This window comes from Diabrotica virgifera, chromosome 7 (assembly GCF_917563875.1).
Source record: "Diabrotica virgifera virgifera chromosome 7, PGI_DIABVI_V3a".
Taxonomy (NCBI): Eukaryota; Metazoa; Arthropoda; class Insecta; order Coleoptera; family Chrysomelidae; genus Diabrotica; species Diabrotica virgifera.
The window spans coordinates 12,601,207-12,620,691 of record NC_065449.1 but is presented as its reverse complement, the minus strand read 5'-3'; the positions used below and the strand labels follow the sequence as shown (position 1 = coordinate 12,620,691).

The 19,485-nt window shown below is 32.8% G+C and overlaps 1 long non-coding RNA gene across 1 annotated transcript; it reads left to right on the top strand.

Moving 5' to 3' along the window:
* Positions 1 to 8,441: 8,441 nt before the first annotated feature.
* On the top strand, positions 8,442 to 11,251 carry LOC126887764 (uncharacterized). The gene is made up of 3 exons (XR_007699197.1): positions 8,442 to 8,872; positions 8,973 to 9,223; positions 9,992 to 11,251. It is a non-coding gene; the product is annotated as an uncharacterized LOC126887764 (long non-coding RNA).
* The last annotated feature ends 8,234 nt before the right edge of the window (positions 11,252 to 19,485 follow it).

Below are 19,485 nucleotides of genomic sequence, written 5' to 3'. Positions count from 1 at the left end.
ACAGCGAGAGACGGTTCCCCAATAGGAAGACGATCAGTGGGAAGACCAAGTAAACGATGGAACGACAACTTACTAGAGGCACATTGAAAAAACAGACAGTCATGTCTATACAAAAAGAAGAAGAAGAAGAAGCTTACGTTTTGTGCTTTTTGTTTCCAGTATGTTCCTCCTATCTTTCTAATGTCATCTCCCCATCTCATCTGGGGGTCTCAATTGTTGTATCGTGGTCTTCCACCTATTGTCCGTTTGTTTGGCGTTATGACCTGCTAACTTCCATTTTAGCATTTTGGGTATTATCCTGCGTCTTTACGTAATGTAAATTGTTTAGGAGAAATAACATCTCCCTGTCGAACTCCTCTGTTTATTGATATAGGTTTTGTGGTTTCTTCCAATTGTACTGTCATTGTTGCTTTCTTATATGTATATATTGTATATATTGTCATTGTGTATTAGCATTCTGTATCTGGAATCTATTCTACACTTGTCAATAGCCTTTTCTATTGCCCACATTTCTACGCTGTCAAAAACTTTTTCATAGTCGACGAACGTTAAGTGCAGATCTATATGGTATTCGTTAGCTTTCTCTATTAGTGTCATAATTGTTAGAAGATGGTCAGTGGTGCTATATCCTTTTCGGAATCCTGCCTGTTCTACTGAATGATATGAGTCCAATTTGTGTGTTAGCCTGTTGTTGATAATCCTCTTGAGTCTTGAATATGTTGTCCTGAAGCTATTTACTTGTGGCATTTTTATAATTAACCCGCCATTACACGCGCTATGAGGAAATCCCTCACCATATTTGTTTATAACCAATGAAATTGTGTAAACTAATACGATAACCTTAAGCACCCAGGAATGCCTTTAGCATGGTTTATGAGAGGGTATGAAAAAGTTATAGAATATTTCAGGCGGCCGGTGTGCTGTGTGATAGTTGAAAGAAGAGACATCTCTCTGCAAGTGAGGGAATTCCTCACTGCGCGTGCAATCACAGTGAAATCACGTTTCTATTATCTCAAAGAAACTTTTAGGTTTTTATTTAATATTTAGGTAGGTTTAATTAAAATATTATTGTTTGGATTAGGTTAGGAACAGTGGCACACCGAGGGGGGGTTTGGGGGTTAACCTCCCACCCAGAGCATATAGAAATATATATAAAAGAAAGTAGGAAAATGTAACTTGTCTTTCACAAATAATACAAAAAACTTTCGGTGCCCACGCAAACCCCCCCCCCAGAGGAAAATTCTAGGTGCGCCACTGGTTAAGAGCCCATTTTTAAATTTACCTATTCTAATTGGGAAATAAGCCACAATTCAACTTGAAAAATTGATTTTATTGACGTTTCGAATTCCTTCTCGGACGTCGTTATCAAAATACAAAATATTAATAGTTAGTTACATAAATGCCACAAAGAAATAACTTCAGAACAGTTTTTAATTTTAATTTGTATTTTTAGTAAAATGAATTCGCGTAAAGAACGTTAATTTCTTCAGTGGCTTGCTGAAATTGAAAATTAAGAAAACTTGCTTTTGATCTATATTATTTTTACTTTTGTTTTGTTAAATTAATAAAAAAAAGTTGGTTTACGAGACTTTCTATAATATGTGAGTACAACCCATTTTATATTTTTACATGTTGACATTCATTCTTCCTCGAAATAAGTCGAATTTATGTAGGTGAGGGCGACGCTCATACGCGTGCAACCACGTCACAATAGAAGACGCGTGTAACGGCGGGTTAAGTATTTTCTATGGGAAATAAGCCACAATTTTACTAAAAAATGAATTTATTAACGTTTCGAAGCTCAAATCGGGTTTCGTTGTCAAAATAAAAAATACTATTAAAATAAACAAAAATGTTGTTGCTAAGTAAAAGAATTCTTCTAATAATTTATTTAATCTGACTCATTTATATTGGCAATTCAGACGTATATTATACATTTTAAAGTAGAAGACTTTAAAAGTCTTATACTTTAAAATGATATCGCCAATATTTATGAGTTGCGTTCCTGGGACGACTTTACTAAAAGATAGTTCATTCGATTACATGAAATCAATCCCAACTCAAGAATATCCGTCGCAAAAAAATCATAAGGTAAGGTCGCCAATTAAGGCCACCTTAACGTTTAAATATCTGTAATATTTTATTTAGGAACAGTATGGGGGAAAACTCTTGTATATGTATTGCCTAACATTTTAGCTATCGAATTTCAGGATAAAATACTTACTAAATAAATAAAGAAATATAAAATTTTAACATTGAATAAATCTGGAATATTTGGCCTTATTAGGAACTGGTAGCTTAATAAGGCCAGTTTAATTTTTTACGCAAATTGAGGTGGATAATAAATTTTAAACCTAAGAATTAAAGAACAAATACAAAATTTAGTGAAAGAAACTTTTATTCATATTAAAAACAAAAATTTGTCAATACATTAATGCACACATATCGCACATTTACACAAATCTAGGACAATTGGCTTTATTAGGACACTGTCTACTTTTTTTATTTAACATAAAAAAAAATAATAAAAAGCAATATAGTGAAAAAACAGTTCCAGTTCCTTAAAAAGTATTAATTTACTATCGCTTTACAAAGAAAAAATAATTGGCTTATATTCATTAAGTACCATTTTAGTAATTTTATAACTTACCTAAAATTTATAAACGAACTTCCGCACCGTAACAAACACGTGTCTAGGCTACTTGGCGCTGCTATGTGATACTACCGACTGAATGGCGTAGACGATTTTGACTGAGAAAGACATTTACGGTGACCTCTAATATATAATATCTATATTTAAGAAAATATTTGCAATTGGCCTAATTAAGACACTGGCCTTATTTGGCGACACTACCTTAATAAATAAAATTATTTATTACGATAAATTTAATAAAAAAAAAACGTTAATAAATTCATTTTTTAGTAAAATTGTGGCTTATTTCCCATAAAGAGTCTTGAATAGTTTATACGTTTGAGGCAGCAGTGAGATGGGTCTGTAATTTTTTATGTCCTTTCTGTCGCCTTTTTTAAATAGCAAGATTGTAAGACTTTCGTTCCATCCGTCGGGCATTTCTCCTTTATGTAGACACTATGTAATGTAGTCTTCAACTATTTTCGTAAACTTCGTATTAATCTCTGTTTTTGCTTTTTCGTGGATGCTATTTTCTTTATTTTCTGTTAGTACTTTTATATCATATCTATTTTAGGCAACGCTTTCACTTAATCCATTTATCCATATTTTGCGTCGCACTCGCAGCTCCTATCATTGAGTAGATTCCGATACCATTGAAACGTTTCCTAAATAAATGATACTCAGTTCATACTTTTCGAGTGATTTTCAGCTTTTGTTTATCACCAGCTACCTCTACTCAATTCTCTAAATCGTGTTTACACAACCGATAAACCAGCCAAGCGTGTTATCAATAATTAATTAAAATATTTTGATACCCCTCATAAGAAGTGTCGTCATTCGTCATTTCAGCGTTTACACATCCATAAAATCAGGAACGTGTAAATCAATATTTAGTTTTGTTTCATAGCCAGATAAAAATTAATATTACAGTGGAAAAACAAGTGCTCATGAATGATTTTCGCAACAATATATTTATTTAGATGCCTAGTCGAGATAATAAATACTGCTGATGGCATGGTAACTAGGGAATACATTTTTAACACGGCCACTGCTATATGAAAAAGTTAGTCGACAATTTTTTTGCTGTAGTAAGGAAACACGTAATTTTCAACAACTGATAGCAATGGAAGGTATAGAACATTCCACAACTACCTACGCAACATTCAAGAATTTATCTTCTTCTTACGGTACCTAATCCTTAACGACGTTGGCCATTATATTTGCCCATTTGATCTTATTTGCAGCCGCCCTGAATAGTTCTATGGAGGTCATATTCGTCCATTGTCGTAGGTTTTTAAACCAAGAGTTGCGTGTTTTTCGTGGTTCCCTTTTGATATTGATTTTGCCTTCGATTATAAGTTGGAACAGTTCATATCTTTGATTTCTTACGATGTGACTAAAATATTGTGTTTTCCGTTCTTTTATTATAAGCATAGCTCTCTTTCCCTGTTCATCCTCCGAAAGACTTCCGCATTTGTCGTATGACTCATGTAGGATATTCCAGTGACGGTTTAAGGCATCTTGGGGCCCTAGGCGGCCATAAGAAGTAGGCCCCTTTATAGCGACCATTTACTTAAATCAAATTTACAGATATTTATGTTGTTTTGGGAAGTAGTTACTCCAAAAATAAATTACGACAATGTAAAAAAGATCATTTTTCTTTTTTTTTACATTTCCCAACAACTTTTCATTAAGAGTCCATAGCTAATATGCCAAAGAAAAAAAAGAGATATTGTGTCGATATGTGATTTTGCCCTGGGTATGAGTGCCACCCCTTCGGGGGTGAAAAAACATACATTCAAAATAAGTACGGAAGTGGATAAACTGGTTAATTCTAAGTAACTTTTGTTCTATCGAGTTTTTTCACTAAATCAATACTTTTTGAGTTATTTGCGAGTGAATATGTTCATATTTCAACAAAAAACACGTTTTTAGACGGTTTTTCGCAAATAACTCCAAAATTAAGTATTTTATCGAAAAAATATTCTGAGGAAAAATATGGCGTATAAAAAATTTAAAAAAATGGTGTATGGATGAAGTATGTAGACCCAGTATAAGCAGGACTGGAGCTAATGAAAAGTAGATTCTTATTCGACAAATTCCAAATCAAATATTTTAACGTAAATAACCAAAAAAATTAAGCACTTTTCGGTGAAAAATCATCACAACTTTTTTAAAGTGTTAAAAAAGTTTTGTTTTTTTTCTTTTAACAAGTTTCAAGTATCAAAATTAAGCAAGTAAAGCTTAAAATAATGTTGATTCCTTTTTTTGGCAAATAAATTTATGAAAATCTTGAAAAAACTTACAAGTATATTATTTATATGATCTGTAAGTTTCACCGGTTCACAGTGCTTATATTTCAAAACATTGCGACTTGAAGTAAAACAAATTTTTTGAAAGTTTGAAAAAAATGTATTTTTTTTAATTAACTAAAAATTATTAGTGGTACCAAAAATCTTAGAGAGTAAAAAAATGTAGGTTTTGCTTTTCTACATATTTCAGATTTTTGCTTGTTTGGAAGATAAAAATTGGTTAAGATATGACTGTTCAAAATTTGCATACCCAGGGTAGAGAATTTTTCATTTATTAAAAATTAATAAATGAAAATAGTTTCTATCCTTGTGGGATCGGTACTCACCGGAGGGACCGCAGACTCTCACTCTCTCTCTCTCTCTCTCTCTCTCTCTCTCTCTCTCTCTCTCTCTCTCTCTCTCTCTCTCTCTTGTCGTTTCCTCATTACTGAGGATCTCCAATTTCCCATTACTGAGGATCTGATTTCTTCCAATATTCCTAACAATGTTTCTCCATTGGTCTCTATTTCAGCTGCTCTAAGGACCGCAGACGTTCGGATACAATTAGCGTTTCTTTGCAAAAACAATGACGACTTTGCTAAGCAACAAGACACTTACTCAACACATACACTACCAATTACACTAGGTACCTGATTGAAAAAATCCGCTGTACCATGCCAATGGCCATTAGTTGTTGAGGCATTAAGCCAAATAAAAAAAATGCATACACTCGTGATTAGTGACTTGTTCAAGCCCTTTCTACGACAGCCCTTTTATAAATAAGCACTTTATACGGATAAAACTTACAGAGCATATAAACAATACATAAGTAAAGTAGCTTGTGAAGCGGTAAGGATTAATTTCATTTAGGATGGTAATTAGGCGGTTATTTTCACCAGTTTTTTTACCCAAAAATGGGATCAACTTTATTCTGAGCGCATCTTGCTTACTTTTTAAGCTATAAATTTTTTTAAAAAACAAGAATAATGCTTTTTTAAACATTTAAACAACTATTGATGAGTTTTCCATGAAAAGTGCTTCATTTTTTGATTATTTGACGTTGAAATATTTGACTTGGAATTTGACGAATAAGAACCTACTTTTATTAGCTACAACTCTGCTTCTATTGGGTCTACAGACTGCACACATACACCATTTTTTCAATTTTTTAAAAGCTGTATTTTTGCTAAGAATATTTTTTCGATAAAATACTTACTTTTTGAGTTATTTGCTAAAAACCGTCTAAAAACGTCTTATTTTTTGTTGAAAAATGAAGATATTCAGTTGCAAATAACTCTAAATGTATTGACTTGATGAAAAAACTCTATCGAACAAAAGTTACTTAGAATTAGTCAGCTTATCCACTTCCGGACGTATTTTGACAGTATTCACCCCCGAGAAGGAGTGGACTCAACCGTAGAGCAAAAACACATATTGGCATAATATCACTTTTTTTGGCATGTTAGCTATGCTTATACCAAATTTCATGTCAATCCAAGCTTTTGTTTCAAATCGGTTCTTTAGGTTTTCATGTCAATCCAAGCTCTTGTTTCAAATAGGTTCTTTAAAATTCGAAGGTTTTGCAATATTTTACCATAACGTACCATACCAAAATAATTACCAGCTTCTAAGCAAAATTTGCTTGCAAAATTGATTACCAAATTGAGGGAATGATTAGAACATGGAATATAAAAATGCCTTTGAAGATAACTGCTTAATTTGTCTTGAAGTCGGTTGTATTTTCCTGATATTTGACAGAAGACAAAGCAAAAAACTGAGTTTGATTAGAAATCATAAATTAACCATTCTCTTTTTTTCCCAGTTAGCCCTATTTGTTTTTTTTTAACATTTTAATTTTTTTTTAAATTATTATTAATTAATGCATTTGTATGGGATGCGGGCCCCGTCAAGTGCCCGGGCCCTAGGCGGCCGCCTAGTCCGCCTAATGGTTAATCCGGCACTGGGATATTCTGAGCATTTTACGGTGTAACACCAGAGTTCAAATGCTTGGATTCTTTTTTGTGTTGCTTATGTCACTGTCTAGGGTTGAACACCATAGAGCAAGGTGGAACACCACTTACGACTTACGTATTCTAGTTCTCAGTTATCCAGTTGGCGATTGCATAAAACTTTTTGCATTTTGTAAAACACTGTACGTGCATTTTCCAGACTTGTGCTTCATCAAGGTTACCTTCAAGGTACGTTATTCTTATTACTCTTTCCAGATCTGTTCCGTAGACATTGACCTTCACCCTTCTGTTTTGATGCTTGCTGATGACCATCGTTTTTGTCTTCTTTGTATTTAATTTCATTCCAAATTCTCTACAGGATGTCGTTACTTCGTCCATTAGGCGTTGCAGTGCTTCAGCATTACCTGCCAGAATGACCGTGTCATCAGCGTATCGCAGGTTATTTATACATATACAAGAATTAATAAATAAAAATATTTCTTCTTTTTTTAAGTGCGGTTTCCCAATCGGAGATGGATATCATTATATCATCATCACTATCTGCACTCTTTCTACCGCTGCTCTGCCCAGACAACCAAGTGACGTCAACAACGTCGAGGAAACGTCAGTTTTTGGTTGAATAAATACACGTGTTTGTAGATTACGTCGTACAAACGTCTTTTGTAGGTGATTTTAAATATGTAAGATTAATGACGTTAAAATACGTCTAAAAACAAGTTTTCATTTCAGACAGTCTAAGTCTGACGTCAAAAAATTGGGAGGAGCTTAACGACAATGCAATGCTTATGACTCCAAACAATTTCCATAAGAAGTTTTTCATTTATTATTTACGTGCTTTGTGTGGTAAAATAAGACTTTTCATTTCGATATTTAGTTAAAGAAACGTGTTAATTAACAGATTTTGATTTGTTTTTCTCAAGAGAGTTAGTTTAATGCAATAATTCTTCTTGAAAACTGTTTTGAGGTTATATTTTAATTTGTTTTGGTGTTTATTTTCTGTTAGAGTTAGTTTAATGCAATAATTCTTCTTGAAAACTGTTTTGAGGTTATACACTCACCGGCAGAGAAAACGGGCACCCCAAAAAATGGGTCATTTTTAATGACTTGTATTTCCTAAATCTGATGTCCGATTTAAGTAATTTTTTTAATATGTTATAGCCTTATTCTTTATCAATATCGCTGTAATAATATTGTTGCTAGACAGGTACATTGTCATTGTATACAGGGTGTACGAATCAAACTGTGTTTTTTTCTCAAACTTTGGAACACCCTGTGGAATGTTCTAGCTTTTATAAAATACGAAAATTAAAACCCAACTATAGCCACAGATTTTCTTAACATTTTTTTTTGTTATTCATTCGCTTATGTTGGATAATAAAAAAGTTAGGCACTTTAACAACTACCCCTGTTTTTCGTCAATACAGGGTGTTTTTCAAAAAGTACGGCAAGCTTTAAGAGGTAATTCTGCATGATAAAATAATGACAGTTTGCTTTATAAACTTATGCCCGCAAATACTTCGTTTCTGAGATAGGGGGTGTTGAAACCCAGGCAACCAAGTGACGTCAACAACGTCGAGGAAACGTCAGTATTTGGTGGAATATATACACGTAGTTGAACATTACGTCATATCGACGTCTTTTGTAGGTGATTTTAAATACGTAAGATTAATGACGTTAAAATACGTTTAAAAGACGTTTTCATTTCAGCCAGCCTAAGTCTGACGTCACGAAATTGGGAGGAGCTTGGAGCTTAAAAGTTACAAAACTAGGGTTATGTTTGTATCATCGTTGTCGTTTCATTTCATTGTTTGTTTGTCCTAGTATTTTGCCTTTTTTGGATTCATTTGGATTTTGTTGGCTGTTTTGTGTGTATTTTTTAAAACTTCTGTTTGTCATTTGTAAATTTTATAAATTTACCACAATGCAAAGTGATTATTTAAGGAAATTATTAATGGAAACTCCGCAGATGTTTTAGAAAGGTAGGCGAAACAATTTTTTATTTACTATTCATTTTTCCCTGATATTTATCAATAATGATGAATTTTGCAAGCAATAACATTATTTCTTTTCTTGTTTTAGATATTCATTGAAGCTGAAAATAATTGGAGATTTAGATCCATATACAATTCAGTCATCAGAATTGGATTTTACAGTGCATTCCTTCAATTACTGTTATAATGCTATTATAGATAGACTGCTAGAGTCTCACAGTTACTGCTTTAAGCAGCAGATGAAAGCATACAAAAGCCTTCAGGCACATAAAAGCCTTCACAACTGGATTTGTTTTGAAACATTGATGTTTTGATGATTTCTATATTATTGTTGGAAAGGTAAGTCTTTATTTTATTTATTCACCATTAAGAAATATATGGATAACAGTATTAGTGTCTTTTGGATAAATGGGTTTTAAATATTAGATTTTATTTACGTTTATATATCTGTATGAAACCAGACATATTGTCCTAATTTGTAAACTGTGTTTTTCTCCATATTTCTCTGAAAATGAGTTATTACTGCCATTTATTTGAAAAAATCCCTACTCGTTTAAAAAAGGATGCACATGCATATTTTTACCAGAAGAGTAAATAGCGACGTCTTCGTATACACTGTATCTCCCTTGCAGCAAATTTAGTACGAAAAATATGTATCTCCCCAGTTTGTCATACCACACGATTGACCTCACTGTTTAGAAAGTGATATTTTCAAGAAAGAGTTGGTGGTAAATAATATTAATACACTCATTAAACAATATAGGTACAAATGTTAGTACCTATCTATAAAATATTCCATTTTAGCATTCTATCTTTTAAAATGGGAGATACATAGTATTCGCATTAGTCATATTTAGAGAAATAATTTTTTGTGCCTCTGTAAAATTTGGATAAATGGAGTTACACAGTTTACAGATTAGGTCGACGACATGTAATTGCTATGATAGAAAAGAGAATAATAAACAGTCATGATCGTTTGTTCTAAAATTATATTATATGAATGTCTGATTTTAAAATATTCTCAATCATTGTAAAGAACGCAAATACTCGAATGAAAATAAATTTTTGTACTTGAAGCATTCCCACAAAGATAAAATATTTTTTTAGGTGAAAAATTCCCAAAAAGCTAATGCTAAACCGCTAGATGCTTCGGTGAATAGCCAGTTCCAATGGCATAGCAAATGCACATTGTATGTGTATGGCCAGTAATAGTGAAATTTGCAGCCATATTGCAGCAATCTTATTTGCAGCTGAGTATGCCCACAGCAAGACAGAAGAAGAAGAACCCAATGCATGTACAGATGTTACAGCTATGTACATTCTCTGGTGAAAAACTAATGAGTTTTCAAGCTGTTCGGTCAGAGTGCTTGTTGCGCTCTCTAAACGAACTGATATATAAGACGGCTTTGGCTTCATGTTGCAGTGATATGAAAATGGTTAGTCATTTTTAATTATAATGTACTTCTTCATCATGAGTATTTATGTATAGGGCTTTTCATTCACAGTCATTTGTTTCGAGCTTCTGTCATGTGTCACATAATATTAATATTATATCTACGTCATATGTTATTGGTATATATCAATGATACACACCAAAGACATATGGCATAGATATATTAATATTATGTGACACATGACAGATGCTCGAAACAAATGACAGTCGATAAAAAGCCCTATTAGTCTTTTAAGTGTGTATTATCAGATATCACATGTAAATTGTTTTTATCATGTTAATTTGGTCATTACAGTCCCTTAATCAAAAAATATATTTTTCAGGTGTCTGTGGATCTTTTTGTATGCAAAAATTTGTAATAATTATTTGAAATCATTTTGAGGATTATTAGAGTATGGAAATATATGTGAGAACACATACTATTATAGTTTTGTCCTATTTTTTATCATTCAATAGTCTTCTTAAAATTTATAAATATAAAGCAGATAGTTTTCATTGAAATTCAATATATTGGGTCTTATTTGTATGTATTCATTTTTGACTAAAGGTACGATTCCGATAACGACTGCAGACAGCAACTGCAAACATCAGTTGCAGTTCTCGGCGTTATGGATGTTACTACTTTGCACTATTTATCTGTATGAGACTTATTCCGACATCTGACTGCAACTGCTGTCTGGCAGAACGTCAGTTGCTAATAATTATGCAAATTATTAGTGCAAAATAATGACGTCTGTCATGGTGACAACTGTAACTGCCATCTGCAGTCGTTGTCGGAATCATACCTTTAAAGTGTGTGGTATAATTATAATAATTATATATATATATTATATAACTTAAATGGTTTAAACCTAAGTTTGTTATTACATTGTGACTTAAATGTTTAATTTGTTAATAAATGATTTATTAGTTTATATGTTGTTTCACTTTTGACACAGTAAATACTTATAATATAAAAAGTGAAAATTCTATGTATGTTATATATGTTGCATTGAGGATATTATAATTCTATGCATTTTAACAAACCTTCCATTTGGTTTTACTTAAATGGAAAAATTGCAATACTAACAATGCCCATACGAATAATTGAATGGGCCTGCCGAATAACGTTGTAAGCGCCACATGGTTTGTTTTTGAGAAGTCAAAGAAAGAGTTTTAATATTGTGATGATGGTGAGTTTATACATTTTAAGGGTTAGTAATACAGTTTTTAAATACAAAATACAAACTGTATTACTCACCTTTAAAATGTATAAACTCACCATTATCACAATATAAAACTTTTTCTTTGACTTCTCAAAAACAAACCATGTGGTGGACCCATTCAATTATTGTGTATTTCTAAAACCATAAAATGAAAATTAAATCTAAAAAACGACGCAAAATCGACGTAAAAACTACGTTTTTCATATCACGTATTTAAAACGTGATAAAAATGACGTGATTTATGGTGGGACATATTCACGTGATCTTCGACGTCGAAAAAACGTGATAAACTGACGTCGTTTGGTGATAATAATGACGTTTTTTCAACGTTTTTTAAACGTTATTTGGTTGCCTGGGAATTGTTCTTACAAACTGACGATTTATTTATTGCTCTAAAACGGTTTGTGATATGCAAATGAAATTTGGTAGATTTTAAGAGCTAGTTATTGCGCATTTTTTGGCATACAATTGAGAATTTTATATTCACCATTGGCGTGCATACGGGATATATCTATAATATTTATGGGTTAAATTTAAAACGGTTTAAAACGGAAAAATTGCAATACCAACAATGCCCATTCGAATAATTATTGTGTATCTTTAAAACCATAAAATGAAAAATAATGTAAAAACGGATTAAAAACTACGTATTTAATATCACGTATTTAAACGTGATACAAATGACGTCAATTATGGTGGGAAAAATTCACGTGACTTTCGACGTCGAAAAAACGTGATAAACTGACGTGGTTTGGTGATAATTATGACGTCTTTTCAACGTTTTGTAAACGTTATTTGGTTACCTGGGGAAGAGTTCTATGGAACTGCATGTAAATCAGTCCGTTAAAATTTTCAACCATGACATCTTCCTTCTTTCTATACCCCTTTCTCCTCTTATCTTTCCCTGTATTATCTGTCAGCATTTAATATCGCTTTCCCCTCATTACGTGTCACATATATTTATTGTAGCAATACTTCCGTGTTCGTTTTATTGTTGTAGTTTGTAAATTATAGAATTATGGATATATGTAATTTGTCAACTATGATTACTCAAGTACTAATTCTGTAACCTCCCCGCAATTGCTTTATCCTTGGTTAATCCTATAAAGTCTAAAAAACGTAGATTTTCTACAAACAATTTTTGAGCATAATTTTTCATTCTTTGATTTTCTGTTTTATTTTTGGCACAAAATATTTCTGTTGTATTTTTGTTGTAAAGGGGTTAAGGTAAATAAAACTAGATTTCTTGACGAAGCTTTATTGATTTTTTCAACATCATCAAAAACTAAGCCTACCTAATATCAAATATCTATTTCTTATACCGTATGTACCTACAAATTATAATACAATGTTAAGTGCAAAACATGCACCCTTGTAACACCTCGTACATGGCAAAACACTTTATTAATAATAAATATATTTCTATTAATAATAACAAACTGCTTTGCTACCAGATCCACTTATATATCACTGTATACTGCTTCAATTACTTTTTCGGTATACATCATATATTGTATCTCTTTATTAAATCAATATATTTTCAGATATTGTTTTTATTTACCCTGTATTTAATATTTGTTCGAACGAAAAATGTCAAAACGGCTAAAAACAACTAGTACGAGGTGCACGATAGGCCATTTTCCAAAAGCTACCATCGAATGAACAAACAACCTCGCTTGATTCGTAATGAACATAATGTACATGAGATCAGAAATCCTCATCCAAGTATGTAATGTAATAGATACCAGATAATAGAAAGTTTTATCTATATTATTTGATTGTTAAGAATTTACAACAATTCATTTTTTGAGCCGTTCCTTTTTCCTGTTCCAAAGAGAACACCAGAGAAGCGAAAGAAAAATTGCGAAGAAATTGAGAGTAAAGTACGATAGTCTCAATGTACATAGGAAAGTTAAAGAACTCACAAATGGAATAAAACGGAGAAAGGAAATCTAATTAATTCTGACGGAAACACCATCTTGGGCAAACAGAGTAAAATAACGACGAGGAAAGAATACCTAGAGAAACTATTTGAAGACCAAAGAGATAACACCTTTGATCTTCAAGAAGAGGTAAATGATGGATCAAGAATATTGCAGCAGAAAGTTTATCCTGCAATAAACAGCTAAAGTATGCCAAAGTAGCTGGCCCCGACAGTGTAGAAGCAAAACTACTCAAACTAATGGACAGCGAATCAATAGCAATAGACACAAAGATGCTCAACAACATAGTTGACTCTGTAGAATTACCAGCAGAATGGCTGAAGTCTGAAAACCATGAGCCAAAAAATGCGAAGATCCAATGCGAATCACACCAAGATGATGCAAATACTAAAAGAAGCAGGAAATAACAACCAAAATCTGAAAATAATTTGTAAAATCTCAGAGTTGAAGGTGAATACACCGAATATCTGAAACTCATGCATGGAGTCAGGAAAGGCTGTATGTTGTCTCTTCTGATCTTTAATCTTGACTCTGAAAGAATATTTATCGAAGCTTTGCACGAAACTGAAAAAGGTATTCTATGAAACCGGTACCGGCTAAACAACATCAGATATGCATAGTATTTGCTGACAACCTACAAGTCCTTATGAACAAAGTCACATATTACAGTGAACAATATGGGCACAATACTTTGGACACGTTATGCGAAATGCGAATACAAAGATTGCAATGGGCCGGACATGTGATAAGAATGGGAGAGGATAGGCTACCAAAAAGAGCACTGAATGCTAGAATGCAGGGAAAGAGACCGGTTGGAAAGCCAAGAAAGCGCTGGGAAGACACAGTAAACAGCGACGCACAAGCCCTTTTAGGAGTCCGTGTATGGAGAAGAGCAGCCACAGACGGGCAAGGGTGGAGGCAAAAAATAAAGGAGGCCAAGGCTCAATTTGAGCTGTAGTGCCGTAGAAGAAGAGAAGTTATGCGAAATTAAAACAGATATGCCCTCCTACAAGCCATGCTGCAAGGAAAAATATTTGAAAAGCAAGATCCAGGAAGGAAAAGAACATCCTGGTTAAAAAACCTCAGAATCTGGTTCATCACAAAATCTATGCAGCATGATGGTCGCCAAAATTCGTCATGGATAGGCAAATCAAAAAGAAGTAAGAAATTATGTATTCAAATATTGATTCTAGAGCAAAATTAATTTTCCCCAGAAATTTTTAATTTTTACAGTTTACGTTTTGGCGGAGGCACTTAAAAAACTATTTTGTGACTCAAAATTTTGGCGGGAGTATTAAAGAATTATTGAACTGTTTAGAAAAATATTCATTGTAAAGCAAAAAAGAAACGTATAGATAAAACTTCTGAGAAAATGAAAGAATGCCACAAAAGGATTCGTGGGGGGAAAGGGGAACAGGAATTTTAAATGTTAAGGTTTTAACGCAAGACAAAAAGATCTAATAATAAATATAGATCGAGATTTACAAACTAAGAACAGAAACTGGAAACAGGATGCCGGAAGTTAAAACAATTGAAGCTAAGGAAGATAAAATTAAAGATAAAAAATACCAAGAGATGTTGAAGGTAAAATAAAGATAAATAAAAGAAATAAAAGAGTCGAAAAGGCGACACAAATAGTGAACACTAAATAGTAAAGAAATGTACTTTTCTTGAAACTGACTTTTTCTGAAGTTTTTCCAATATTCTGGTGAAATACCAAGGTAATTGTAAGATCACCGTAAAATAACACATTTTTATTATTGTACAATAACTTGGCTGAACACTGAGACTTCTTGAATTGATCTCATTGACAGTACATTCAAAAAATCAACTTTTCTATTTATACACAGTTTTAGAAAATGACCTACATAGTGGTATATTTTTAAATCTTTATAAATTTCATTATTCCCTATTGATTTTTTACAATGATTGCACCATAATACGAAATTGCAACATTAATTTTTTATACACAGTAATGCCAGGGGTTACGTTCCTTTTGTTTGAAAATTCCGAAAAATTCTCAAAATTTTTTACAAATTTTTAATATACTTTTTTTCAAAACGAACAATAGACAACAAATTATTGCACTTATATAAAAAGATAATCGGTACAAAAAAGGGTAACGCCTAAAGATGAGTATCTATCGGTACTGTTTTATTGTTTATAAAAAAATAAGTACCCTGATTAAAAAGTTTAAAATGGTGGATTAGATTATCAGGAAAATTGTGTTTTATAATAAAAATCTAAAAATCTAAATTAGCGTTTTCTAAGTATTAAAAACGTTCAAACTTATATGTGAATATTACAAAATTTTACATACGACAAACAGAGTGCAAACTAAATAAAAATATTATTTCAACACAAATTGGTGTAATAGTAATAAAAAAACATAGTAGGTATGAGATTTAAATGGATAAGGCTGTTTCATATAAATATAACTGCCATGAGTACAGATAGTGAATGCTACCTACCTACCTCTAGCAGATAATAGGACTGACGTGGGTGGCCTGAATCATGAACAACTGAAGTTTGCAGACGACGTAGTCCTTATTGCAGACCGGGTAGATCATGCCTTCCAACTTCTTCAGAGCTCTTGTACACGAGTTAGCCTTAAAATAACCTTTTCCAAAATAAAATACATGACCAACCGTGTATTGGCAAAAAGCTTGGTTTACAAGTGAGTAACTATAAATATCTTGACCTCGAGATTGAATTAGGAAGAGACAAACAACAGAGTTAAACACAAGAATAGGACTAACATGGGCAGCTTACAGAAAACTGAGGGAAGTCTTCAAATCAGATATTCCCATGTGCTTGAAAAGAGGAAGGCCTATGATCAATTTGTACTCCTAGTCTAACGTATGGAGCAGAAACATTGGCCCTTAGCAGAAAAGTAATAAATAAGATACAAGTGGCACAGAAAGCAATGGAGATATCAATGTTGAATATATGCTTCAGAGACAGAGACCTAGACACGATGCTTATCATAAAACAAGCAAATCCAGCACAACTTGATTAAGGCTGATCAAGATCGCATGCAATGGAAATATTTACGAGACGTCTGTGTTCAGCAGAGGACTCAAAACGCCTAATGATGATGATGATAGGTGGCCTTTAATAACCTGCGAAACAAGCTGAAATAAGATTAAGTTTTCAATAAATGTGTCTTTTCTGTCCTTATAAACTTTGCAAAATCTTTAATATTGACAAAAAGAGCAGTCGATATGATATAAACCACACAAGAGTTAATGTAATGATACATTTTGGGAATTTTTTATAAAAATTGGATTCCAGCTACAGAAATATGAAAAATAACTGGATTACAAGAGGTTATGGAGAGAAAAACTGCAATAATAGATAAATTTATTATCAAGTGAAAATCCAAGGAGGATGCCTTGGGCAACTCCGTTTGACACCTTTAGCATCTTATTTGGACCCACTTAGAGTGTTTGGAGACATAATTAACTTTTAAACCTTTAGGTGAGAACTTTGAGGGAAGCTTACGAGTAGAAGTGGATGAATTGTAATATAAAATACACTTGATAAAATATCTTTGTAATGAAACAACTAGCGTGGTTATGGATGGATAAATTTTTGCAAGAAATTTATCCAAGTGGTTTTTACGCCTCTGGTAGTAAAATAATTTTTACCTTCAAAAGATGGTTGTACCCTCCAAAAAGTTGTCCCAACAAATCCCGGGTAGAATACATTCAAAAGATGGTTTTACCAACCTAGTAGAAAACTCCCTAGTAGAAATTTCCCCTGAACTCCTGATGGGCGAGGCAGTGATAATTAGAATGTAGTTAGTATTAATCTAGAATTCCATCAGTCTGGTCGTGGCATTTATAGTTTTAGAGTTACTATTCTCGCATATTTATGGTAAAAGTATCAACTGGACAAATTCGTCCAGTCAAGACGTCGCATACACTTTTCGCAACTCTAAATATTTAAAAACTTTTTTGCCCAATAATCTAATCACAACATTTCGTTATATTGTCAAATTTGTGCTTTGCCAAAATAACAGTAAGGGTGCTAATATTAGGGTATGTGCTTCTATGCATAAGAAGAGGAACTCAAAAATCGACTAATAGCTAAATATTTGCAACGAAAGATATTAGAAACTAATAATACTCTTTTAGGAATGTCTGTGTGTTTATGTCAGATATGTACAACTTAACATTAATACCAGCACCATATTTGTTTTATTTTATCGGACTGGATTCGAAGAAATATATTTTAAGTACAATATTGTTCTTGTTTATATTGGTTATGTGCATATTTCTCGAATAAGTACCTACAAAAATGGACAAAAAACTTAAAATCGGACTTTCTCAGCAACATTTGGATGCGATTTAGGTCTTCCAAGTTAATTTGACTCAGAACAAGAGGCTGAAGAGTTACGGGAGCTTGGTAGTTAGGTTGTGAAGCTGGTAAGGGTCCACAACTTATTCAATAAAGTACAAAATTGCCAAAAAATAAACTCATATTACTGCTGCAATGTTTTGGACTCGCAGGATTAAAAATTGTCACACAACACAAGAGGTTTCTTACCAAAGAATATATTAGCTTTTTATTAGGACAAAGCACCCTCTCATATACTAACATTTTATTCTTCGGCCTGTTTGCATTCACTCCTGGACAAAGATCTCCCCATGAGCAGGACCGCGTTTAGGTCAGTTGACGCCCTAGGCAATTCTCTAGTAGCCGCCCTTCAAACATGTACCATTTTTGGGAAAAAGCTGAATTTTTATTTAAATATGAATACACTAAAAATGGATTTAAACTACGAAGTTTATATACATATAACAGAAAAAATTGCCATTCCAGTTCGATTTCTTTCTTGATTTTCTTTGGCAAAATCATCTGTAATGTCGTCATAATTTATCGCCTTTGTTACGTCACTTTCTATGGACAAAATCCACAAAATGTTAAGACATTTTCGAAAATGACCTTTCAGCAAGAATGCACAAATAAATGTGCAAACCAATGTCAAAATTAGGGAAAATATCTTTCAATCCACTCTTCTTTAAATATTTAGATATATCAATTATTTTTTGTTATTTAGCTAATGCCTCAACAACTAATGGTCATTAGCATGGTAGGCACGGTGATTTTTTGCAGTTAGGTACCTAGTGTCATGTGTAGTGTGTGTGTTGAGTAAGCGTCTTGTTACTTTGCAAAGTCGACGTCATTGTCTTTGCTAAGAGACGCTAATTGTATCCGATCGTCTGTAGTCCCTCCGGTGAGTACCGACCCCACAAGGACAGAAACTATTTTCATTTATTAATTTATAATAAACGAAAATTCCTGACCTTGGTGAGATTCGAACTCACGACCATTCGGACCTTTCGATCCAAAGGAAGGCGCTCTTACCACTGAGCCACAAAGGGGGTTTAGATATATCAATTATTGGTTTTATTGTGGTATCCAAATGATCCTTTTAAGTGAATGCATTCATGTATGAATTATGTATCTAGGTCGTCTTTATAATTTTGTTATCATATTTTCAGCTTCTTTGATAATTTCTTCATTGTTTAATTTTGGCAAATTTGTTATAACACGAAAACAGTGATAAATAAGTCGATAAGCTTCCAGACGTCTATTCAGATCTCTTATCAGAGTGTCGATTTATAGAATGTGTGGATTTTCATCTCATCACTAGCTGAAAAGTTCGTTCGTCGGCCCTCTCGTCAAATTGAATTTTTCTTTTTCTATTTCTTATTTCTTTATATGTTTTATTTGGGCACAATTTTTTGGCTTCCTCTTCATAAATGGCAAAATTATTTCTGATTGAGGTAAATTAATTTGAAACAGGACTGCAGGACTCTGGACATACTTATTGGATAGGTTCACTCTTTCTAAAATATATTGCCAAATGACAGCTAATAATGTCATTTCAAAAGTGTCCATTTTTTCAAATACAGAAAGTGATTGATGTTTCACAGCTGCAGTTTGACATTTGTCTTCGAGATATTAAAAAGCGCAGTTTTTATTTCGCTG